Raw genomic sequence first — 27,958 nt, 5'->3', positions numbered from 1 at the left:
AGCCACAGGGATTTTCCAATTAGGAAATATATTAGCCAACATTTATAGTGGCTAATCTTTACTGAGTGATTACTACATATCAGATGCTGTGGTAATACAGTTGTGCCTTACCTCCCTAAATCCCAGCAATGAACTGAACACCATTATCCTCATCTTACAGAATCCAGAGGTTGTTAACATGCCTAAGTTATACGCAGGTACATGCTGACTCTAGGATCTATATGGAAAAAGTCCTACATTCAAGGCGTCATGTCACTACCCAGAAGGAAAAACAAAATTGAAGTGTGTCAGTAAATTGATTACAATGCACATTATGGCCTATTTTAATATTTATACATTTCGAAAAGTATGTGTTTATCTGGAGCATTTATCCAGTGTCCACAGATTTTGTACAAGGAATTCAGTACAAGAATAGTGGCCAGAAAAGAAAAAGGCAGAAGACTCAAAGTCATGAGAAAATGGAAGTTTTTAGTACTATTTCTTCCTTTGCCACACATAATAACATAAAGGAAAATATTGTTGCATATATAACTTCCAAAAATAACAGCTATGTAAGTGTGAATATGTAGGTGTGTCTGCTTTAACTCATAGATTAGTATGTCATTTGAAGGAAGGATGTTATCCTACCCTAAAATAATGTGAGATCTCATTCCTGCTTTAAGAATATGAACCCAAAGGAAATTATCTAACTTAATCCAGACAAGGGCATTTATCCATAACAAATTTTGCAATTATTACTAAAGCAACAGGAATGTCAGTCATTTTAACAGTGGGGTATTAAAGCTACCTATCATAAAGATTAACTAAGTCAGACTGTTAAGACTATAAATATTCTTTTGGATATTCAACAAAGATTTCATGTGTGAAGTAGAAAAAAAGCAGACTTACTAACTTTTCCTAAATTTAATGACTAATGTCTGAAAGCTAAATTCAGAGTTCATACTTTCATTTTAAAAGTTATCAATAAGAGTGACAATTAACAATATGGCTCTTTAATTTAAATATATTACTCTTAAAAGATGCAACTACAAAATTTTCCTACTTACTGAAAACAAAGTAAGGCAGACCACATTAACTGCCACTGATTGTTACATGAAAATTGGATTTGAATTATTCCTCTATGTCTCTTAACTGTTATACAATACCATTTACCACATTGTAAAAGAAATATTTTCAAAGCCTATCACCATATGAACACTGACTCAAACTGTCAGAAATCAGATGGAGAGGGCACAATTGTTTCAGCCGTGTGGCAGAAGTTAGTGATCTTTGTGAGATTTTCCACCACTTTCTACCTGGGCCACATTTACAGCTACTTTGTCTTTTCTAGTCTTGGTTTCCTCATTTGTAAAGTGAGGATAATAGGAGTTATTACCTCAGTTTATTATAAGGATAAATTGAGACTACACAAAAATAACAAACTTCGTATCTGACACATAGTAGGCAATTTATGCCCAGCAGTTACTTTCTTTTTTTCCAACTCTAACTAGGATTAGGTATTTATAGAAAAGATATTAAACTCCTTCCCTCTTTTCTTACCCCTGGGCATTCTTCCCTTCTCGCTCTCTACATACTTGGAGCTTCAGGCAGTGAAGTTCAGACTAGCTAAGCAAGCATCTTATTACTGCTCTATCAGTGTTCCCTTTTAGTTAGGTATTTTAGTGATTTTTATGGATAAAATTTATATTCCAGAATAAGTTTGTTCTACTCTGAATTTCCCACAGGATCTAGGAGAGTGACACATACTCAATGAACATTAAATACGTATTTTGAAATTAAAATGAAACTCCACCTGTATCTGAAGAGCACACGGTATTTATTTCTCATTTTGAGAAACTTAACATGATCTTAAATTGATAAAGCTACTAATACAAGTTACTTTTTTATGTCATCGAAATTCAAAACCAAAGTGAAGTTTAGGTTGATGTTTTATATCAATGCACCTAAAGGAAACTTGTCACTACCATGTGATGCCTGCCCAGATTCACTCCACTAGGGTAAGTGGCTACGTGACTGAAGAAACTGCACTGGCCAAGTTCATATGTAGTCTCTGCATTGTGAAAGCAACGGTCAGACCACTGTCTTCTTGAACATAACTGACCTGTCCATTCTTAAAACCACTCTCCTCTCATGGTTGCTACCATCCACTGGTTCCTCTCTTATCTCACTGACCTGGTTCTCAGGCTTTATGGCTGGGCCATCACAGATTCCACCCTGTGGCTGCTTCTTCAACCGCATAGTACATTCTTGCTAGGCCACCTCAGATAACGTCACCTGCAAGCTGTCAACTAGTCACTGTAACATCTAAATCTGCAGCAAAGAGGAGAGTCATTATCAGCAGATGAAATACTTAATGAATGTCTGGAAAACCTAATGAACTTGTACTGAGGAACTGAATACTGAGAAGGACAACTTAGTTCAGAACATTCCGTTAACAAGCTGCAGTGGAGGTTGGGTGGCTCTGCCTCTGGAATCCACTAACAGGTGGTAGGTAGAAAGGCAGGTACAATCCTTGTCACATGTAGTAGAACTCCAATGTCCAACATTGCTGCATAGGACATGGTGGTAGACACACCTTTTATAATAGCATATAGGCTAATACCAGAAGGAGCAAAAGCAGGTGGAACACATGCAACAGGGTTAGGCTGGGTGCCAGGGAACCACCATTTCCTCTATTAGAACTTTGGACAGTATTTGATACATCTTAAAAGCAAAAAATACATTGTTAATTTTATATATATGTGTGTGTGTGTGTATATATATACACACATATATATATATGGAAAACCATTTAATACAAGTATAGTACTCTTTGAAGATACTGTTCCTTTGAGATCCCCATTCCCTATATATCCCTACAAAAATGTATGGTATCATTAAGGTTGTCCCAATAATTCTAACTCTTAAATTGATATTTTTTTCTGTAACAGAAAATCTTTTCTCTACCTTTTGGATGGATCCTCCATACCCCCAATATAAATTTATATGGAATTGTTTAAGTTTTATGACTATAATTATTGTTTTCTGTTGTCCCAAGTATGCCTCAATTGATTACATTTCTTTTTATATACAAAGTTCAGTTTTTCTTAGAATAAGTAATAGGTTTTTTCCTTTTCATGTTGTACTGATCTTTGTATGTGTACCTCTATTTCAATTATATCTCAGAATGGATAGGTGGTGAATATGTACAGTTAACCACCTTGACTCCAAGGCACTTATATGTTTACATATTTATAGGGCAAGCCCTATTAATCAATAAATATAGAACATTTTGCATATCATAACATACTGGAAATTTTATGTCATCACATTTTATATACATACATATATATGTATGTACATATACATATTTTTAAAAATCTACCCTTTTTTGGTCTGAATTTATCAATATTTCCCATGTATTAGTTTCTGCTGTTGCCATTATCAGTTTACCACAAACTTTGTGGCTCAACACAATATGAATTCACTATGTTATAGTTGTATAGGTTTGAAGTTTGACCTAGTTATCACTGGATTGAAATCAAGTTGCCAGTGGGATTTCATTCTCTTCTGGATGCTAAAAGGGAAGAATCTGTTTGGGATGCCTTCCCAGTTTCTATAGGCTGCCTGCATTTTTTGGTCCTTGACCCCCTTCCTCTATCTTCAAAGTCAGCAGCATTGCACCTTTCTGACCATTCTTCAGTGGTTACATCTTCCTCTCTTCTGAATTCAGCTACAAAAGGTTCTCTGATTTTAAGGGCCCATGTGGTTAGGTTGCGTCCACTTGGATATTTCAAGATGGTCTCCTCATTGCAAGGTCCTTAACCTAATCACATCTGCAAAGTGCCAAGGAAGGTAACATATTCATAGGTCCCACAGATTAGGAAGGATCTTGACATCTTTGGGAGGCCATTATTCTGCCCACCAAACACAGTATTACTGATGCAATCTTACCAAAAAAACTTAGTATGTGAAATTATCTAAGCAAAACACTTTATTTCCTGAGTTGAATGTCTGTAATATATGGTTACTTATGATTTTATAGAAAAAAATGTATATTCTAATAGCATTGAGAAAAAATCCATTCTTAATATTTGTTAATTAAGAATAAGTGTAAACACAGGCAGCAATCTCTTCGACCTCAGCTGCAGTAACTTCTTCCTAGAAACATCGCCAAAGGTAAGGGAAGCAAGGGCAAAAATGAACTATTGGGACTTCATCAAGATCAAAAGCTTTTTGCACAGCAAAGGAAACAGTCAACAAAAACAAAAGACAACCAACAGCATGGGAGAAGATAATTGCAAATGACTTATCAGATAAAGGGCTAGTATCCAAAAATCTATAAAGAACTCTTCAAACTCAACACCCAAAGAACAAAGAATCTAATCAAGAAATGGGCAGGAGACATGAACAGACATTTCTGCAAAGAAGACGTCCAAATGGCCAACAGACATATGAAAAAGTGCTTAACATCACTCAGCATCAGAGAAATACAAATCAAAACCACAGTGAGATACCACCTCACACCAGTCAGAATGGCTAAAATTAGTAAGTCAGGAATGACAGGTGTTGGTGAGGATGTGTAGAAAGGGGAACCCTCTTACACTGTTGGTAGGAAAACAAGCTGGTGCAGCCACTCTGGAAAACAGCATGGAGGTTCCTCAAAAAGTTGAAAATAGAGCTATCCTACAACCCAGCAATTGCACTACAGGGTATTTACCCTAAAGATACAAATGTAGTGATCTGAAGGGTCACATGTATTTGAATATTTACAGCAGCAATGTCCACAATAACCAAACTATGGAAAGAGACTAGATGTCCATCAACAATAGATAAAGAAGATATCTATCTATCTATCTATCTACCTATATATAAAGTAGCCATTGAAAAAAACCAAAATCTTGCCATTTGCAATGACATGGATGGAATTAGAGGGTATTATGCTAAGCAAAATAAGTCAATCAGAGAAAGACAATTATCATATGATCTCACTGATATTAAGATTTGAGAAACAAGACAGAGGATCATAGGGGAAGGGAGGAAAAAATGAAACAAGATGAAAACAGAGAGGGAGACAAACTATAAGACAATTTCAGGAAACAAACTGAGGGTTGCTGGAGGGGAGCGGAGTGGGAGAGATGGGGTGGTGACTGGGTGATGGACATTGGGGAGGGTATGTGCTATGGTGAGCACTGTGAATTGTTTAAGACTGATGAATCACAGACCTGTGCCCTTGAAGCAAACAGTACATTATATGTTAATTTAAAAAATAAGTATAAATAATAGCTGAATTCCATGTTATATCTATTTTCAAAGCAATTTTTTATGTGTTACCTCAATCAAAACTACATTCTCAGCTAAACCATTATTTATCCATTCATAAACAAGGAAAGAGGCAAAGGTTATGTAATATCCTTTTTTTTTTTTTTTTTTTTTTTTTTTTAGGTTTTATTTATTTATTTGACAGAGAGAGAGAGAGAGAGAGATCACAAGTAGAGAGGCAGGCAGAGAGAGAGGGGGATGCAGGCTCCCTGACGAGCAGAGAACCCAATGTGGGGCTCGATCCCAGGACCCTGAGACCATGACCTGAGCCGAAGGCAGCGGCTTAACCCACTGAGCCACCCAGGTGCCCCTGTAATATCCTTTAATCATACTACTAGACTGCAATATTTCTGTGCCACCAAGAAATGACAGAACCTAAACTAGAACTAGAATCCAGGTGTGTTGACTAGGATCCAATCATCCCCGCTCACAGGTGCACATGTCCACATGCACACACACACACGCCTCATAAAATATTTTAGAAATTCTACTGAATCACAGGGATCAGAAGAATAAGTCAAGTGCAAGCTCATGAAGTAAAATGAACCCAACAGCATGAACTATAAAAGATAGTTATTATGACAGGACAAATTTTAGACTTGCCAATCTCAAAATAAGCCTGTTAAATCAAGTCATAAGTAATATAGTAGTGAGCCAAATACAGAAATAGAATGGTCAGATTCTTCCCTGCTAAAATATGTCAGCCTCTATCCTATCCCATAAATCACAATTATCATTATTTTAACAAAAGCCTGTCATACTTGTAGTAAAGAATAAAACCATGATTATAAATCATCAAGTTGTGGGACACTATGACTTACAACTTTGTGAAGCAATCATTAATCAAATAAATTCTACATTTTAAAAAATCAACAAGACCAAACTCTTCTTCTTGTGATGATCTTTGCTGATCCTTGCAAGGAATGTCTCAATAATTCTTTGGTATTGCTTGGCCCAAAGCAGATAAAGAAGATATGAAGATGAAAAAGAAATAGGAATTCTGAGTATTTCTTCAGCTGGGGTCAATATGTGCATGCTTTTGTGTGATTTTTTTCCTCCCCTGACTAGAAATTTCACAGCTGTAATCATCTTATAAAAGTAGTGTGAGGCACAGGTTAAGATCCATCCTAATGCTGACTTGAAACAGTTGCAGAAGTCAATATCAAAATATTTTTTTTAATTGGTACAAGTATTTTCTCTATAAAGGGTATGGAATATGTAGAGAATATATTTGTGTAATGCCTGTCTCAAAAATTAGTCTTTCAGTGCAGTTATTAATTTGATTTGTAGCTTCTGGAGAGATTCAGTATTAATCATAAAGCCTTCATTTGATTCTTTCACCAGTTCCATTTTAATGTTTCACTATTTTTTTCTGCAATTTATACCAGAACATTAATAACTGCACATGAGTTTTACAAATATTTGAAACCTCAAGTACTTCATTTTAAAAAGAATATTAGTATCCTGTAGAAGGTTCCGTATGGATTTATTTTCTTCGTTTCTCAAAAATGCCCATGATGTGTCATTTCCCAAAGTCTTTCTGGTGTGTTATCTATCTCCATGACATGTCTTCTATTTTAGGCAATATCGTCATCTCACCTGCTAGTGATTTTGAGCCCATGGGGACAATAGCAAAAACTAGTTCAATCAAAGTAGAAGGTAGACAGTCCCCAAAATTTATGGAGAAGACTGAGATGGCTGACAAAAACCCAATGAGAAACATTTATTTTTACTCAGGATAAAAACGTTTTGGTCAATGTCTCCTGCGTATGTTGCACTGTGCCATCATGATACCCACAATATAGTTATGAAGCTCCTAAGTGAGCCATCTCAGAGAGTGAAGTGATTTCTTCCACAGAGAATTCCTCTACCTACACTGGCCATAGTTGCCAGACTTTCATTTCTGCAGTTATCACCTCCAGCATGTTTAATTATTCTTTGATCATGAGCTTTTCTTTGGAGCTTTCATTTGTGCTCATGATTTTCCTCACCTAAAAAATGGAGTACTTCCGGGGCACCTGAGTGGCTCAGTTGGTTAAGCAACAGCCTTCACTCAGGTCATGATCTCAGGGTCTGGGAATCGAGTCCCATGTCAGGCTCCTTGCTCAGCAAAACATTTGCTTCTCCCTCTCACTCTCCCTCTGTGTTTTCCCTCTCTCAAATAGAGAAATAGAAACCTTTAATTTAAAAAATAAAAAATGAAATACTTCAGGGCACCTGGGTGGCTCAGTTGGTTAAGCGTCTGCCTTCAGCTCAGGTCATGATCCCAGGGTCCTGGAATCCAGCCTCATGTAAGGCTCTCTGCACAGTGGGGAGTCTGCTTCTCCTTCTGCCATTTCCTCCTGCTCATGCTCTCTCTCTCTCAAATAAGTAAATAAAATCTTTTAAAAAATGAAGTACGTCACTTACACCTCATCGCTCATCTAGTTTCTCTGTTACTACCTTCAAAACAGACATTTCTACAGTCTCCACTTCAACAGCTCACCTCAGCTCCTTTTAGTGAAACAAAATCATTTAATTATCTATTATTTTAACATAACCAAGGAATAGGCTAGACCTCTGCTTATTATTATTAGAGCTTCCTCCATCATAGTTTCTTATATGAGCCACGGTGTCTCTAAAAGCAAGTGTCTCTAAAAACACTGATACTTTTCCTTGAAGCAATTCTCTGACAAAATCATGATCTCTATTAGGACAGTGGACTACTAGGCAACTATGCATGGTACAGCTCCAGGGTCGCTTTGTGTAAGGATGTGAATGGTGTCAGCTGCAGCCATATAATGTAGTGGCTCTGGTCTCCTCATCTTCTCCCTGTGCTATGTAAATTTTCCCTCTGTCTTTCATGGTCCTTTGTGAACTGGTCTGTCTGTGTTAGGAAGGCTGTGTCTGTCCCTCACCATCGACATAACCATGTTCCTTTACAAATAGCTGAATAACAAAACATGTCATCTAACATCTGTCTTTGAGTGATTGGCTGTACCCTTTGTGTAACATCACCGTGAACCTGCGCACTTATGCTCTGTCCAAGTTTTTATTTTCCATTTTCTTTCTGGTATCCACACTCTGTTTTCTTTCTTAATTGTTTGGCCAGAATCCTCTCCACCCCTGTTTCTTTTCATTATGTATCTCTCAAGAATGGCAGTAATAACCAAAGAAGAAAAAGAAAGAAAGAAAGAAAGGCAGTAATATTTGGAATGTCCCTTCTGCTGCTTCTGTCCTGATTTCACAGACACTGCATCCCACTTGCCCGTGAAACACTAAGAGAACTACAGAATCAAGAACCACCTTCATGCTGACCACACTGCTCACCCTAACTCTGCTGTCTGAATCGGCCTCATAGTCATCCACAAATATTATGATCACAACTTTTGAAGTACCCCAGACTTCTCTGTTCTCTGCATTGTTCTGACTTGCTAATCTACTAACATCCTAACTACATGCATGGACTGTTAATGTACTGCAATCTTATTTCTTCTGTGCTAGTTTGCTCTCCTTGGCTGGGTTACTGATTAACACACATGTGCGTACGTAATAAACAGTCAATATTTTAATTATTTTATACACTATATTGGATAGATTTTTATCCTAAAGTTAACAGTTAAATATACAGTTCAATTTTTAATATGTATAGTTAAACTATTTTAATGGTTATAGTTAAATTTTTACAGTATAGGAAAGTATTTAATGACAATTTTAAATTCCTCCTCTATTCTTCCAACTCTTCCTTCCAACTTCCCTGAGGCAACCATTTGAACAGGTGTGTGTGTGTGTGTGTGTGTGTTGTGTGCGTGTGCACATGTGTTTGGGATAAAGTAGATCATGCCATATATTTTGTCTGCAACTAGCTTTTCTACTCAACATCTATCGTGGGCATCTTTTCATGGCAACCCATATACACCTATCACTTTCTTTTTAATAGGTGCAGAATAATGAATTCCCTCATAATTTATTTAAATAATCTGTGACTTTAAATGATTTTAGAAAACTCTACAGTAATGGTAAACATATGAAGATACGCAAAAGTAGGTGGTTCAGTAAACAAGATAGCTTATTCTTAGTGTTTCACCATTGAGTAGCAGGGATGTTTTCTAGGTAAAACTGAATTGGTAACAGAATATCTGCTTTTAACATAATGCAGCAAGCCTGACTACATTTTTTGGTATATGTCAGTGGACTGACAGGAATGTCAAACCTAGGGTTTTCAGCTCAAAGTCACCTGGGGTGCACCAAAATTGTGTTAGTTGGAGTATGGAGCTTTCACAATGTGTTACAGAACATCTGAGGCATTTCTGTCATTTAACTGACATGCACGACAGACCACAAATGCTGAACGCCAGCTTGCATTTTGTAGTTTTGAACAGGCAGCCTCTATTCCACTCTTCTTGCTTTAATGGGGTTGACACAAGAATGTCATAGGAAGAAATTCTTATATATCCTAAATGAGAATTTGAAGCCAAACCTTAGAACATATTGTTATAAAGATCAATTAAGTGTGTAAGGTGAAATTACATTCTCAAAAGTAGATTGAGGTTCTGATGAATGATACATATTGTTTTAGGATAAGCCTCATTGAAATCCATTAATTAGTTTTACATGTTTATGACTAAACGTTTGAAAAGTCATTTTGACATAAACAAATCTAAGTACTCAAAACACAACCAATGGATCCTAGCCAAGGAATCCTAGGAATAATGAAAATGATCACATTTTAAAATATGAAAATAAAGGCCTCACCTTGTAGTGACACATTTTAGAAATGTATGAGAAGCAAGGATCTCTCTCATTAAAACAAAAACAAGTAAATCGGGGCGCCTGGGTGGCTCAGTGGGTTAAGCCGCTGCCTTCGGCTCAGGTCATGATCTCAGGGTCCTGGGATCGAGTCCCGCATCGGGCTCTCTGCTCGGCGGAGAGCCTGCTTCCCTTCCTCTCTCTCTGCCTGCCTCTCTTGTGATTTCTCTCTGTCAAATAAGTGGATAAAATCTTTAAAAAAACAAAAAAAAAACAACAAAAAAAAACAAGTAAATCGGTCCTCATCAATATAATTCTAGTGATGGAAAAAAAAATTTTTTTCAGCATAACTTTAATACAGCTAAAAATAAATGTAAGGCTCTTGAGAGGGCAAAACACTGCATTACATAGTGGCTTGGAACATTTTGGATAAGCTAACGAAATTAAACAATACTTGATATTTGCAAAGGTGGATAAAATTGAGCTAATATAAAATAAATCCAGAATTAACAAAAGTAGGACTTAAGCAGTAGCTAAGTAATCCTGACTTTATCATTCTTTAAGAATAGAAAAGGTGCATTTAAATGCTATTATCATTTTTTTTTTAATTCCACTGATTTCCCCACGGCTACATATGTGAACAATTACATTAACTACCTCCTCACTCTCATATGGTAAAACTGTTTCTTTGGACCACCTTGCAACTATTTTCTCTGCCTACCTTCTATATAATTTGTTCTACAAAATTTAGTTCTTAGCAGTTGTTGTATAATCACTCCCAAAAGTTCATATTAGCTCTGTTGCCCTTGGTCCCAGCAGCTTTTTTAGATATAGGCTGTAATCCACTAGCTAAATGAAGCAAAGTCTTCTCTAAAGCTCTCAACAGTTTGATTTGGTTGTACAGTGCTGTACAACTCCAAGCTGTGAGTTCTACTACTCATTCATTAAAAAATAACCTCAAGGGGCGCCTGGGTGGCTCAGTGGGTTAAGCCGCTGCCTTCGGCTCAGGTCATGATCTCAGGGTCCTGGGATCGAGTCCCGCATCGGGCTCTCTGCTCAGCAGCGAGCCTGCTTCCCTCTCTCTCTCTCTGCCTGCCTCTCTGTCTACTTGTGATCTCTCTCTGTCAAATAAATAAATAAAATCTTAAAAAAAAAAAAAAAAAATAACCTCAAGATCTACTATGTACATGTTTTCTCTACTTTTATCTCATGTCTTCCAAGTTCTTTACCTGTGAATTTGAACACATTCCTCTCCTGATTAAGGAATAGAATATCCATCTTATTTGTGATGAGGGTTGCTGTTTTTTGACTTACTACTTTTTTAGACCAACACATCAGAGCAAGCTCAAGAAATTACCCTAGAAACAGTCATCAGGCAGAAGTGAAGTCCTTTTCTCATATTTCTTTCACTGTTGGCAGAAAAGTATTAGGGTTCAACTGCCATGTAAAAAAGGTCATTGGCTGGGCGCCTGGGTGGCTCAGTGGTTTAAGCCGCTGCCTTCGGCTCAGGTCATGATCTCAGGGTCCTGGGATCGAGTCCCGCATCGGGCTCTCTGCGCGGCAGGGAGCCTGCTTCCCTCTCACTCTCTCTGCCTGCCTCTCTGCCTACTTATGATCTCTCTCTGTCAAATAAATAAATTAAAAAAAAAAAAAAAGGTCATTGGCTTAGGTTGAGCACTTGCTTGAAATACTGGAGGAAGACCAATCACAATAGCAACCAGCCTGAAGCATTTGGGATTGTATTCCTTTAAAGTCACAAAGTTTGGTTAATATTAGAAACAGTAACATATAAACTAACTGAAGTCCAATGCTCAAAATGTTCTTCTAAAATTAGAGCTTACCTTACTGATAATACTGGGATATGTTATTATTATTATAAATAATAACAATTTCACTCTCGTCTCACCTTTTAAAAATTAAGCGAATCTTCCTTGAGATGTGGAATATGGCAAATGTGTAAATTTTATTCAACAGTCAAATTATCTACAACTCTCTTTTAACCAACACTATTCAGATGGCATCAGGAAAATTTTAGAGCTTGGTGAGTATGTTAGTCAAAATCATTAGCCAAGTGTTAAATACAAATCAATTTCTAGTGAAAACAATTTTTTCCCAGGACTTCTTTTTTATTATTTTGTGGTGTCAAAATTTCTAGGGTTGTAAACTATGTGCCTTGAACAAGTCACTTCTTGAGAAGATTTGATCATGAGCAGTATCTTCTGCAACGTTTTCAAGTCTTATTTTCGACACTGAGTTAGTGATTTGTTTGCACACAGGCTCTGAATCCTAGCATCACTACTAGCTAGCCATGTGACCTTAGAGAAACCATTTTATTTCTCTGTGCCTTACTTTCCCTATTGGCAAAAATGAAAGTACTAATAGTACCAGTGCAGAGAAGCTTTATAAAAAAATATGTGAGATGACTCATGTAAAATGCCTTATACAATACTGGACATTAAGTGAGAACTTAATAAGAGTTAGTTGTTATCCATATATTTTTCCTGTAAGCTTCAATTTAAGTATTCTTCTTTTGTGTCCTAAGAGCCAGTGATACAAAAGACACAACAGATACACAATCTAGCTAGGGAGGTACAATTAAAGCACAAAAATAAGTACAAGAGCACATTTAAAGAAACAAAATATACAAAGCCATTCCAAAGTGAGCGACAGGAGAGATACAGGGTTAGTCTTTCATGGAAGGTTTCATGGAAGAAGTGAATTCAATCTGTAACTTAAATGATGTCCGCAGACTCGTGGAAAATTGGGAATGATGTTCTAGGAAGAGAGACCATTAAGAAAAGTCACGGAAAAGAAAATTAACAACACGGTATGGGTAAGGTTGGTGCTGAGATAATTTGGATAAGGAAAAATAAAGAAGCCTCACAAAAACAGAAGGGTCATTTGTGGGAATGTTATATAAGCTACAGCTATTAAAAAAGGTATTTAGACTAGCTTCATCCATTTATAGACATAAGCAATTTAAAAAAACACTATATATTCTTGAAGAAGAAAATAAGTTGTCAAAAATTGTGTTTTAGAAAGGTTATGCCAGCAGCTACAGGCTGCATGCTCTGGGTTGAGGAAACACCGGAAGTGTAGAAGTGGCAGTTGAAGCTTTGAGAGCAAATAAACTCTCTCTGAGGGAGTTATTAGAGAGAGAAAAGCAAAGGGTAAGGCCAAACCTGAGGAAAGTCCGCAATTAGCTAGAGCCTATACAGGAGATACAGAAAAAAAAAAAAAAAAAAATACAGGAAAAGAAATGAGAAAGTACAATATATTAAAAAAAAGGTTGGTCTCTAGTGGACAAGGCAGTGATGAGGTGGAGGAGAATGTGAATTAGGAGAAGGGAAAGAAGAGACAAATTTGGGTTTGAAAAGAGTGGCTACCGTAGAAAGTGAAACCAGAAAAGCTTTGTAGGATTCTTGAATTATCCTTTCACCCACTAACAGACTTGAAACAATCATGATTAGATCTGTATTTTAGAACTACAGTTGTGGCCAACAGTATAAAGAAAATACTGGAGGGCAGGCAGGGAGGCGATTTAGGGGTCTCCTAGAATACTCAATGCCAAAAGAGCAGACATAGAAAGGAAGAGGAGAGGAAATTAGGAGACCAGGGGATGTAGAATCAGTATGACTTAGTGGCCTCCTAACTTTCTGAACTTTATTACCAATAAATTATCCAGTTTGGGCACACAGAGGAGAAAGTGCAAAGTACATTTTGGAAATGCTGAATGTGAAAGTTCTTACAGGATGCCCACTAGGCAGACAGGAACATGTATCTGTAATTCGGAAAAAAACCAGCACGGACTGTTCGGTACATAGCACTGTAAAGCTTAGGTTGACTCTTGTGTATGAACATCCCTCATGTTTTTGTGCTACCTTCTCAGGTAAAGCAAACTCCTATTCATCTGCTGAGCAGTCTCAACTAATGACACCTTAAGTGCAATTTTTTTTTTTAATATTTTATTTATTTGACAAACAGAGATCACAAGCAGGCAGAGAGGCAGGCAGAGAGAGAGGGAAGCAGGCTCCTTGCTGAGCAGAGAGCCCGATGCGGGGCTGGATCCCAGGACCCTGGGACCATGACCTGAGCAGAAAGCAGAGGCTTTAACCCACTGAGCCACCCAGGCGCCCCGCAATTGTTTTTTTATACAATATTTGCATGCCCTCTCTTGTATTCTGAGTTAATTTGAGTTCATTGAGAAGAACTGCTATTTCCTTGGCTATGTGTCAAAATAAATTTAAACTCATTTTTGCCTAGCAAATTTTAGAAATATTGAAAAGATAAAAAGTGAATTTAGGATTCAACTTTTATAAAACAGAAATATTTGATATTCTATCAGGGCAATATTCACCATGTTAGATGCAAGACTAAAAATACACCTTTTAAAAAATAAATATTGGTTTTAAGAGATCAATCAAATGGCCTGGTATATATTTGATAGTGATTTTTAAAAATCAAATTGACACTTCTTTTTCCAGTAGTGTATCATGTTTTCCAGATAAAGATTCCTCAGGAGATGTGTTGCAACCTTTTGATCTTGAAAGTGGGCAAAATTCTATCATCAATCATTCGTTTGCTTCGTTTGGGCCCATGAGAATTAGCTAACAATCATTTATGCAGACTGGATGGTTTTTACAGGACATACAAAAAGGAGATATTATATTAATACCTTTGTCAGGCAAATTTCTTTTCATAGTTTATATAAAGATATAGGATTTAATACAAAGTGTTTACATTTCTTTTCATGTAGTATGTGACTTGGTGATACTATCATGAACACAATTTTACCTTAGCTCAAACTCAGGTCATGATATGCTGAGAGAAAGATTTTCACAGAAAATAAATAACTGAGGTCTGACAACTGAGACCATACGCTTTAAAATAATACTTGAAGATAAGCCTCTTGACAAAGAAAATAACTGAACCTTAAAATCAAGACATTCTTTAAGAAAACATTTCTTAGCCCAGAGTAGCACTTACTTAACTGTGGTGCAGCATGTTACTGGTGATGATGAGGTCATATTAGAAATCTTCAGATTAAAGATGGTGAGTAATTTATCCACAGCAAGTATGAGAGAAAATAAATATATATATATATTTTTTAACATGAGGGATTACATTAGGGCAGAGCAAAGTTTCAGGCTCTGCTGTCATTACATAAAGACCATGTATTCTTAGGTTTGTATGCTCATTTTCATTTATGTTAGGACTGCAATTTCCAACTATCGGATGAGGAAAAAAAAATAATTCTATTGCACCCCAGGAGACAGGCAAATGGGGAAAAATACATTACTTACATAGGCACTAAGGTAACTGACACAGCCATCCAGGTTGCTAATTCTAAATCTTTTAAGGTCATAATATTTCTTTATGCTTATACAAATATATGCTGTCCTTTTAAATAAAAACTTAGAAAGAAACCGATGCACACAGGCTTATACATGCACACATAAACCAAATGTACTGTGATGTAGTTACAACTTGTATATAATAAACAGCACATACCATGAGTGTATAGCTCTATGTTTACGCAGGTATGCTTCCTTATAACCTCCCAGATAAAAATATTTTTTCAACAGTCCAGAAGACCCTCTTGTGCTCTTACCCAGTCAACAGTCATCTCTAAAGGTAACCATTCCTTTGACCAACTTTATCATAGATAAGTTTTGCCTACCCCTGGATCTCATATAAATGGTATGCTTTCTCTCTCTCTCTCTCTCTTTTTTTTTTCTTTTGAGAGAAAGAGTCTGTGTGTGAATGGGGTGGAGGGACAAGGGAGGAGAGAGAGAGAGACAGAGAGAGAGAGAATCTCTAGAAGGCTCCACTCCCAGCCCGGAGCCCAAACATACAACCAGGGCTCAATCGCAACAACCCTGAGATCATGACGTGAGCTGAAAACAAGAGTTGTCCACTTAACTAACCGAGCCATCCAAGTGCCCAGGAAGGTATTCTTTTGAGCCTAGTTTCTTTTATACAACATTATGCCTGTGAAATTGAAAACACATGCATATATTTAAATGCATAACTAAAATTAAATAAGGGAAAATTAGATTTGTTGTCACTAAATAAAATATAGCAAATATCAAATAGCTCTCTTGGCACTGGTCAGGTTAAAAGACATAATATAATTTAAATTTCAAATGGGCCACTGCAGCTCCCTATTATATTAAACGCAGAGAGTTTGTTTTTAAGTAAAAATGGTTTCTTTCACTTTTTAATGAAGACTACTGACTAACAATACCTTGGGACACTAAGAAAAGAGACTATGTCTTTGCTATGAATCTGGGTCACACACCACAAAATTAGACCTATCTCTAAAGTAATGGGAAGGACCAAGGCTACAATCATGGAAAACATGGACAGAATCCTACAGCTACCATGTACTGGTGATATTAACCTTAGGCCAGTGAAGAGTAGCAGAAGATGCTACCAAAAATATGCTCATAGCAGTTCAAGGCATGCCACTCCAAAATATGCCACATTGGTACATTATTTTAAGCTGAAGACACTTGCAAAACAGAAAATACAGAGAGAAGCTTTCTCTGAGCAACCCTTTCTGTCTGAAGACAGATCTTCCAAAAGGCCCACAGTTATAAATCCCCTTCCTGAGAGTTTCATCAACTAGGGAAGATTGACTTTCACCACAGGGGAGACTAGAATCTGACAGTCTGACAACTGTCCCAAACCACCATACCTCCCCTGGATCTTACTAAGAGCCCATTCCTCTTTCCTGAAAACCATTTATTCTCCCCTAAAAGTCCAACATCCCACCTCCTCCCCACTCTTTCTACATTAAAATAGTAGTTAAGCCTAAATTCTAGAGCTACCTCTTTTGAGTTATTCTTTTTTCTGAGTATCTCTTGTGTATACATGAGTTTTGCACATTAGTAAACTTCTCTTCATTCTTCTCTTGCTAATCTGTCTTTTATTACAGGGGTCCCAGCTAAGAACCCAAGGATAGTTATTTTTCCTTACCTGCACTGGTCATTTAACCTTTTGGATACTCTGTTGCCTTTTTCTACAACATATATAATATCTACCTCGAAGGATATTTTTTGGGGGTATATTTTATTTATTTATTTATTTGAGAGAGAGAGAGAAAGAGAGAGTGCACTTGCGCATGAGAGGGGGGAGGGTCAGAAGGAGGAGCAGACTCCTCACTAAACAGGGAGCCTGATGCAGGACTCCATCCTGAGACTCCAGGATCATGACCTTGAGCCGAAGGCAGGCAGTTGCTTAACCAATTGAGCCACCCAGGTTGTCTCCTCGAAGGGTATTTTGAGCATTAAGGAGATAGATGGTGATTCCAAAGAGATGGGTAGACTTCCTGGTGCATTTCAGTGGTTCTCCAATTACATATTAGTCTCTGGAAAGCTTTAAAAGAAATCCTAGTGTCCAGGCTACACCCCAGACCACTTAAGTCAGAATCTCTGGGGGTAGGACCCATGCACCGGTATTTTTAAAGCTTCCAGGTGATTCCAAATTTGTAACCAAATTATAGATACTTAGAAAAGATCCATACACTAACGGTACAGAGAACACAGGGCAGGTATTATTTAGTGTGGCCCAGTAGTTGAAAAGGGAATGGAAGACCACAAGTGGGAAACGGAAAGGAGTCAACACAGGACAAAGCAATCTGAGATGCGTACAAGATGGGGAAGGGGGTAGGGCAGTGACTCCAATGACAAATTTCTGCCATCATGACTGTGACTCGCTCTGCTAGGTCTTTACAGTATCAGAAACATCTGCTTTATCTTCATGCCCAATTTGCTTTACTCCTTTTCCTTTTTAATTTAGCGTTTGACTTTCACATAATAAATGCAAGCAAAGGAAAATCTATTTCAGGTTACGGAGGATATTTTATTAATACAGATGTACAGAAATATAAGCTAAAAAGTTTCTTAGATTTCCTAAATTTCACCATGCTAAAATTATTAGGCCAATTTACCTTTGCAGGAAGAACATCAATCTTCCTTCTAAACCACTTAGAAGATAAAATGTCATCATTTAATCTTTTCCACTTTATCTCTCCTGTTTTATAATGTGAAATATTTAAAATACGTAAAATATATTTTTTCTATAATGCTGGAAATAAGACATGTAAAACAAATTTTTGATGTCTTCAGACAATAAATTTTAAAATCTAATTTAATAACATGTATGTGTATTTAATTTTCTAAATGAATAAGCCACAAGAATGAAAGAAATCTTGAGAAATTATTACAGTAGCTCCATTATTTCAGGTAGTTCAAACAACTTATAATGTAAGTATCTTTTGAATTTTATTCCTTTTATGGCACTTGTAGAAACTGGATAATGAAGAGTGTGATGTGATGTTACTAAATGTACACAAAACATCAATGCTTTTCTAGTACGACTGTTTATTTCTTTTACTTCTACTTCTGGTGTAACAGAATTTATGTCTATGACTACAAAGATAAGAGGTGAACTGGTCTAATTTCAGTAAGTTTGATCACCTAAAATCAATGACCCAACTGAAAATACTCATAATTTTAGTGACTGCAATAATTGCCTTGGACTCGATTCATCACTTTGCTGCTTAGTTTATATATAAATGACCTGAAATTTCATCTGTGAGCTATCCCCAAACTCCTGTAATTATGAAAGTTTTATAATCATATCCGTTCAGATCTGTAGCAATTCAGAGAAATCATGCAGCTCATTCAACTCTTAATTTTTCAGACGAAGAAACTGAGATTTAGAGAACTTAAATCATAACTAATTCGTTGTAGAAGTGAGATTAGTCTCCTAATTACCAAATCCAGAGTTTTTCATTTCTTTATTTGGTTAAACCAGGACATTTCCTTTCATGCTACATTTTTTAAAAAAGATAAAATACTTCACTGATTTGTATCTATGATACGAATTATATCAAGCAGCTTATTAAAGAAATTTCACGTCACTAAAACTTCCAAAAATATGTATCATTTTCTTGCAATTTGAATCTCTAAGTTCATTAAATAAAATATACTGATTGAAAGAATTAGTCTAAGAAAAAAAAAACTTTTTTAATACGTTGCTATCTGAAACACATTACTTAAAAATGTGGAGCAGCAGCCCCGGCACCACGAAAAGTGTGTTATATTACAAAGGCAGAAGCTCAGGCCCACCTCAAATCCAGTTAATAGATAATCTGCATTTTAACCAGAGCCCTGGGAACTTCCATGTCCACTGAAGTTTGGAAACTATGGCAGCCAGCTCTGGTCTCATCTGGGAAAGGACAAAAAATGCAATCTAGTCAGCAGGAGGAACTGGAGGAAATGCAAACTGAGGCCTGTGGGCTTTATGAAGCTCTCATAGCTACCGTGAGGCTAAATTAGAAGTTACTGTGAGGCTAAATTAGAAGTCTCTTGCTGACATCATCCTTTAAGTCCTATGCAATACCAGCTGCCTCTAAGCAGATCCAACCCTCCATGTTGACAGCAGAAGCAGGGAACGCAAACTGAGCCACAGCCTGCTACAAATGCCCTGATCCCGAGCCATCCTACAGCAAACACAGGAGGAAAAAAAGACCTTCCGTCAAGGTTTCTTCCACACAGGATTGCCAAACAAAAGCTAAGGCAGGAGACAGCTGTGACCACACCATTTCTTGTAAATAGCAGGTTTGCTGAAGTTTTCACTTGAAGAACCCTTATCAAGAAGGGAATTCCCTTCTATTCGATTTCCCTGAGAATTTTTGTCATAAATGATTTTGAATGTGACTAAATTATCTTCTGCAACTCTTGAGATGTAAAATTTTTTTAACATGTTAATATGGGTAACAGATTTTAAAAGCATATGCCAGATTATATTTATGAGATAAATTCAAGTTTGGTTATTCCATATTATCTTTTTTTTTCCCACACTGCTTTAACTTTTACTAAAATTTTGTTTAAGATTTTTGCATTTATTTTTGTGAGTGAAACTGTAATTCTTTCTTCTCCAAGTATTCTTGTAAAATCTGGGAATCAAAACTATAAAAGCCTCAAAAAATAAAATGGATATCTTATTTCCCTTTTAGGCTGATTTCTCTAAAAGCTATAAATTAAGCTTTACTTATTTTTAACCGTTTGAAGACCCACTCAGATCTTCCATTTCTCTTTCAGTGGATTTTGGCAAATGTATTTTCTTATAAATGTGTTCATTTATTTCTTTAATTATCTTTTTATTCTCTGTAATATTGGCAGTTATGCCCATGTCTCTTGTCCCAGTACTATTTAAAAGGGCCTAGGCTCTCTAAGCTTGATGAATCTTGAATGAGGTTTCAATACTTATCTTAGGAATTTCAAAGAACCAACTATTGACTTTTCTTAGCTATTTTTCTTTATATTATTCATTTGTACATTTATTGCTATTATCTCCTTAATTCTAATTTGCTTGGATTTATTTTTTTATCTTAACCTCTTAAACAGAATGCCTACATAATTGTCACCTTTTTCTTCCTTCCTGATAACTTCCCTCTAATTCTTTCTTTAATGCATCTCCCAAGTGGACATGGAATATTTTTATTACTCATTTCAAAGCATTATATAATTTGCACTATTACTTTTTTGACTCATGAGGGTTTTTTTAATGTGGTTTTATTTTTTATTTATTTTTTTAAGATTTTATTTATTCATTTGACAGACAGAGATCACAAGTAGGCAGAGAAGCAGGCAGAGAGAGAGGAGGAAGCAGGCTCCCTGCTGAGCAGAGAGGCCCATGCAGGGCTCCATCCCAGGACCCTGGAATCATGACCCCAGTAGAAGGCAGAGGCTTCAACCCACTGAGCCACCCAGGCGCCCTTTAATGTGGTTTTAAAAATGTCCAAATATATGCAGTTTTGTAACTATCTCATGTCATTAACTTTTAGCTAAAGTTATGTTCTGAGAATACAGAAATATGCCTCTGAAATATGTTGAAACTTGCTTTATAATTTAGAATGCAGACAATTGCAGATAATGTTTTGTGTATTCTTGGAAATTGTCTGTATCCTCCATTTGTTGGTGGCAGTGATCTGTGTGTCCTTAGATTGAGTTCACGATGTACATATTTGCTATATACTTACTAATTCTTCTTTTATCTGCTTATTCTATCTAAAATATGAGGTTTAAAATCTATCTTGACAGCTGATTTGTCGGTTTATCCTTGTTTAATTTTGGCTTTACATATTTTAAACTATTATTAGTTCATACAAGACCAAAACTGATATATGTTATTGGATATTTAACATTCTATCAATTTGTAATAACCTCTTAACATCTACTGATGCTTGTTTCACATAAGCCTCTTTTCTGTAATTTAAAAATTGCTTTTTTTTTTTATTTTTAAAACCATGATGTTTACTGTGACTAATCGCTGAAATCCTAAAAATATGGAACGCTTCACGAATTTGCGTGTCATCCTTGCGCAGGGGCCATGCTAATCTTCTCTGTATCGTTCCAATTGACCTTCAACCTCTTTTGTATCCTTCTATTTTGGAACTATCCCCTGGACAGATTTTACTTTACTTCCTTTGTCAATCTTTATCTTTGAACTAATAGTATCCACTCATATTGACTCAGATCACTGATATGTTTGGACTCAATTCTACATCTTACCTTGTGCTTTTAATTTGTCCTGCTTTTGCTGAGGAGTATTTTTTCCTCTCTTTTATATATTACCCAATATTCTCCCCACCCTCACCCTCATGCTTTTCAATGCCTTGTTTGGGATATCTATTTCTTTCTATTTCTTTCCTTTCAGTTGTTTCTCTTTAGTTGTTGCTTTAGTTTAGTTGACTAGAAATTTGAAAATCCGTATTTTACTCCATGTGTTAGATTAATCAATGTTTTGTCCTTTTCCAGATTAATACAATGAACTTTTAGTGTTTGTCTATGATCATCCATCTCCAGACTTAAACGCAGCTGGATTCCAGGCCTTGGTTTGTAATTTGATTTTTCTAACCTGGAAGAGATTGCGTATTTTGGTTATGATTTTATACAATTAATAGTTGATTAGATTTTCCTCCATGTTTATTTGCTCACTATTCCTTTGTGTATGCTTTTCTAACATGAATATGTTCTTCTGAAAATGTACAACTTAGGAGTTCCTTTAGGGTCTATCTGCTGGTGCTAAATTCTCTTGTTTCTGTTTTTCTAAAAATGCATTTTTCACTCATTTTTGAATGTTACGTTTGCAGGATTTAATTCTAAGTTACAAGTCCTCTTAACTTTCAGAAAATATGATTTAATATCTTCTCTCTTTAATTGTTGCTATTAAAAACTTAGAAGTAAATCTAATCTTTATTCCTTTGTTGTTCAGTTCTATTTTCTCCCTGGCTACCTATTAGATCTCTTTGTCTCAAGTACTTTGTCTCTCCATAGAGAGAGGACACTATGCTGTATTTAAATGTGAATAATTTTCCTCCTCCTCCTCTATCTTTCCTCCTCCTCCTTTCCCTTTATCTCCTCCTCCTTTTCCTCCTTTATTGTTTTTGTTTCCTGTGCCTCCCAAATCTTCCACAATTTCTGGAAAGTGTTTTAGCTACTTTAATCTTCAGTATTGTTTCTGTAACATTTCCTATATTTTCTCCATCTTCAAGTCAATAGGCATATGGTAGGACTTATTTATCTTTCCTTAACTTCTGTTAAGTTTTTTATCTCATGTTCTCTCTGCTCTGCAATCCAGATAATTTCTTTAGATATCTCTTCTTGTGCCTCAAGTGCCTTTTTAATTGCGTCTACCCCAGTTTTTCAGTGTGGTGAATCCATTTCTTTATATATTTTTTGAAGACTTTATTTATTTGACAGAAAGAGACACAGCAAGAGAGCGGGAACACAAGCATGGGGAGTGGGAGAGGGAGAAGCAGGCTTCCCCCCATTTCCTGACAAGCAGAAAGCCTCTCTGGGGCTTGATCCCAGGACCCTGATATCATGACCTGAGCAGGAGGCAGACGCTTAAGGACTGAGCCACCCAGGCGCCCCTGCTGAATCCATTTATTAAAAAGAATTTCAATTATTATGTTTTACATTTCTGTAAGTTCGATTTACTTCTCTTTCAAATAAAATTGACCAGTTTTCACAGTCACCTGTGCCTTTGTCATACTTAACCCCATTGTCTTTGATTTATTTAAAGAGATTGAAAACATTTATTTTTTATTTTGCTATAAAAATTCTATTATGTAGAGTCTAAAAACTTATTTTGCATTAAATTTTTTCATAGTAGCTTATTTCTCAATATGTTTCTTTTTTTTTTTTTTAAGGTTTTATTTATTATTTGAGAGAGTGAGAGAGAGGGAAAGAGAGAGCGTGCCAGCGCACGGCTGCACACACGCTGGAAAAGGGGTCCAGAGAGAGGGAGAAGCAGGCTCCCTGCTGAGCATGGAGCCCGATGTGGGATCTAATCCCAGGACCCTGGGATCAGGACAGGAGCTGAAGGTAGACATTTAACCAACTGAGCCACCCAGGCACCTTTATTTTTTAATTCCATGTTCTTCAGAGCTTTTTCAGTGAGAACATTTAAGAGTTGTGTATTTTATATTTCTTTTCTCCCTGGAGACATTTTGTATTTACTTTAGTTAAACACTTTTGGACACCAATTTCCCAAGACCATTTTATACTACATTTTAGTTGTGGCATTTTTTAGAGCCACACAGTTGGTGTGAATGTCTTGACGCCCCCTAAAGGAGTGGCCATGATTAGGAATTCTCAAGGAGATACGTATTTTTTGTTATTTTGCCTCTTTCCATTGACTGGCAGATTAAGAAACCTGGGTTTCTTTCTGGTTTTCTCCCTTTTTTTTTTTTTTAAAGATTTTATTTATTTGACAGATAGAGATCATAAGTAGGGAGAGAGGCAGGCAGAAAGAGAGAGGGGAGGAAGCAGGCTTCCTGCCAAGCAGAGAGCCCGACACGGGGCTCGATCCCAGGACCCTGGGACCATGACCCGAGAGAAAGGCAGAGGCTTTAACCCACTGAGCCACCCAGGCGCCCCTGGTTTTCGCCCTTTGAAGGTAAAGAGGTAAAGCTCTAAATCACCTCAGTTTTATACTGGGATAGTGTGTAGAGGTCCTTTTTTTTTTTTTTTTTTAAGATTCTGTTTATTTGAGAGAGAGAAAGAAGGAGCCCAGGGAAGGACAGAGGGATAAGCAGACTCCCCCTGGAGCTGGAAGCTAAACTTGGGGCTGGATCCCAGGACCCTGAGGTCATGACCTGAACTGAAGGCAGCTTCTTAACCAACTGAGCCACCCAGGCACCCCAGTGTGTGGAGGTCTTGCCAGGCACACAACAGCACTCCAAGAATGCTTGGAGATAGTCAGTACCCATCTTCAAATGAAGGAATGAATGCTGCTCAAAGAAATTTTTTTCCAATATTAAATTTACCACTTCGATAACATTTATTATGTTCTTCAGACTATCATTTCTTTTTACTTTATTAGGGTGAGAAGGGAGCCAAAAATGAGCAGTATTTTGTAAAAAGGATGGATAACATGGGACATTTTCTGAAACATTAACTGTAGAAGCCTGCCGTGTGCAATTAAACATTTCAGACTTTCTCAGTAATCCTCTCCCATAGAACCAGAAGTTCTATATATAGAGCGTATTTCTTAAAGCTGTGTCTTAAGATGGAATCAGTCCAAGCATATTAGACTTTGTGAACATCTATGCCATGGTGACACTGGCTATACAGAAATTCCTTCCCATCAAGACCGCCCACCTTTCCTCCATCTCTATGCTGCAACTTTCTCTAGAAAGATGTGGTTATTACCATAATAGAATGAGCTTCAATACCCTCAAGGGAATAAACCTTTGCGTATCCACACTAAGTGGTATAATTCATCTAGCTAAATGCTTTAGGTGACTTTTTATCTCTGGAAGTTGAATCCAATATTTCTGAAATGGATAGATGATTCCTATATGACTAAGGTCTCTTCACATATATTATAAATGGCTCTAGGGAAATACAAAGTCCACCCCACTATCTCCTTGCCATGCCTCTGCTTCTGTTCAGAAAATGGCAAATTTCTTCAGCTCAAAGGACACCAGAATTCAGCTGAGGTAAAATGCCTCATATCATTCCATCCAGTGCAGTATCCTGAATGAAGTAAAATTCAAGTAACTGTCTGTGGTTCATATTATCTTTCACAGCTTCCGTAAGATTTTTGCAGTTGGGAAAAAGAGTAGAGGCAGATACTTGTAAAGTTTCTTACAAACATCTGAAATTTTCCTTAGGGAACTTTCAACTTCGCTGTCGGTTTGACCCTTCAGAGAGAGATCATCTTCTAAAAGAACTGTACTTCTTTGCCACAGAACCCTCAATCCTACAGGTGCTGAAAAGCAGTCAGCCCTGGACCTCTCTCACCAGGTGTGAAACCTCACCATCTGCATACTAAAGATTTGAGGCTAACTCCCCATTGTGCACATTCTCTCCTTTTAATGAATAAAAAAGTGTATCTGCTTTGAGAACGGGAAAACTGCTATTTGGTTTCTTCATTTTTTGTGTTTTATTTTTCTTTTCAATAACAAGAGAAAATGATCATTATTTTTCCTCTTCCGTGACAACTACTTTGTTGGAAAACTTAAATGCCACAACTCCTAGCTGACTATTACCAGTGTCCCGAGCACAAGTTGGGCAATTTCCATCAAATGTGTACTGATGTTTTTCTGTAATACTAAGATTTCTCCTACATATTCAAGATAAACCCCTTGATTCTATTTTCTAATTTTGTAAATGTATGATGTATGATCTTTAGATGACCTACTATGAAATTATACCTATTCCTGCTACACAGTGCTTGCTGGGAAAGTCTCCAGAGTTGTACAGCTCACTGCCTGCATTCTGTGACCCTGTGCCGTAGTATTAGTTTGGGTAAGTTTCTTAGACGTTAGCATATTGATTATACCAGCTGTGTATATGCCTTCTATCTATTTTCGTGTTTGATAGTCTGTTGCTACTCAAAATTAATAAACTATTATTGGTATTGTTTTGGTTCTTCATTCTACCATATAATTTATTTGCCAATTTCTTCTAGTAATCATCACTTATCATTTTTATAATAATGATAAAGATAATTTTCAAAATAATAATTAATAAAATGATAAACTTAAAACAATTAGTATTTTTCAAAGCATTTTCACATATCCTATTAACAAAAACATTGCCAAATAAGAAGAGAGGTCATATTATGGACTTTGTACAAAAGAAAAACGCAGACATCTAGATACCAGCTGACCTGTCTGAAATCACACAATTTATAATTTTTTATATATGTTACTTACAACTTTTTAGAAGAAATTCCATTTCGGAGAGTGCAAAATTACCATCAGATTTATTTCCAAATACCAAATTAATCTAAACATCTAAATACCTAGATATCCAATCACCTAAAGTAGATATCTAGTTACCTAAAGTTGTATATTAGAAAGTTCAGGATTTTCCAGAGACATATTTTATCAGTTATTAAATTCTAATATTAACCTTCAAATTAACTAACTTATCCTCAAGACATATTAAGTAAGTATGATCCACAGAGACTAAGAGTCCCAGAAAACTGACAGTTTGTCTGGTAGTAACTAGTTGCATTTTTTTTTTTAAAGATTTTATTCATTTATTTGACAGAGAGAGATCACAAGTAGGCAGAGAGGCAGGCAGAGAGAGAGGAGGAAGCAGGCTCCCTGCGGAGCAGAGAGCCCGATGCGGGGCTCGATCCCAGGACCCTGAGATCATGACCTGAGCCGAAGGCAGCGGCTTAATCCACTGAGCCACCCAGGCGCCCCTGCATTTTTTTTTTTTTTTTTCAGGGCAAAGAAAAAAGGTTTAGTCCTAAAACTGGTCTGTAATGCTCAGAACTCAGAAATGTAGAAGAGCACACCCTGCTTTCATCTAGATGACACTAAAAAAGCAAGAGTAAGACAGATAACAGATAAAGGCAGGCTACAGTGCATACTACCCCGCATTATCAAAAATGCTTCCTCAGAGGTACAATTTGTTGAATTTATGTCAAAGTACTTTAGTAATTTCTACAATAAAGCCTGAGGGTGGTTGATTTCAATGTTTAAATGGGTAAAATCTCTATTTTCTATTGGTGCACATTTTCTGATCCTTAAATTCAGAGAACTCTTTTCATGAAGATAAAAAATAGAATTAAGTTGGTCTGTGGAATTGTTATGACAGAATTGGTGTAATTGTAACTCTCAAATCTATGCTTGAGATCTATTTTTAAATAAATTAAAATTATGTATTTTATATATTGTCATGTCAATTCCCAGCAAGACAAACTAAAAAGGACAAATTTTTAAAATATTATCCTTTTTTTTTTTTTAAAGATTTTATTTATTTATTTGACAGAGAGAGATCACAAGTAGACAGAGAGGTAGGCAGAGAGAGAGAGAGGGAAGCAGGCTCCCCGCTGAGCAGAGAGCCCGATGCGGGACTTATTAATGGGATGCTTCCTCACATCTAGCTATGTTCCTTTGTCTGTTTTTAAGGGGCAGAGTCAACAAAACTTTCATCTAGATGAAAATACAGACTTAGAGAAAATGTGGTCAACATTTACGGTAGAGAGATCAATTATCAATAAAATCCCCTAGATCTTTTTGTTCATTTATACTTCAGCCTTTCAATTCTGCTTATCTTTTAAGTAGACAGGGCTATTGAGAAGGCTTCCGCAGGGCTGTACATCTGCCTATAGTTAAGCTCACCTACCTGGGTGGCAGAGCTGCCTTCAGCTAAAAGCAATAAAGAGCACAGTTGGTTCTATGCTCTCAGAATATTGTGAAGCAAAGAAAAGTGGATCAGGAAGGGGCTGGCACTCTAGCTTCAGCTTCTCTGTTGTCTTATTTATTTTGCTTTATTTCCACTGATAATTACTTAACTGTTCTTATTAATAAAACTCTTTTGAAGGTAAATATCAAATATAAACTTGTCTCTCTATCCAATTTTCCTGTAATGTTAGGATCAACCTG

At 36.6% G+C, this 27,958-nt stretch overlaps 1 protein-coding gene and 1 pseudogene across 1 annotated transcript in view; both read right to left on the bottom strand.

Moving 5' to 3' along the window:
• EDIL3 (EGF like repeats and discoidin domains 3) overlaps positions 1–27,958 on the bottom strand; it is a 423,141-nt gene that overhangs the window by 345,627 nt on the left and 49,556 nt on the right. The window lies entirely within an intron of this gene.
• On the bottom strand, positions 21,383–21,481 carry LOC123939480 (annotated as a pseudogene).

This window comes from Meles meles, chromosome 3 (assembly GCF_922984935.1).
Source record: "Meles meles chromosome 3, mMelMel3.1 paternal haplotype, whole genome shotgun sequence".
In the NCBI taxonomy this organism is placed as follows: domain Eukaryota; kingdom Metazoa; phylum Chordata; class Mammalia; order Carnivora; family Mustelidae; genus Meles; species Meles meles.
Note: the sequence above shows the minus strand (reverse complement) of the source record. Positions and strands in the feature narration are given on the sequence as shown.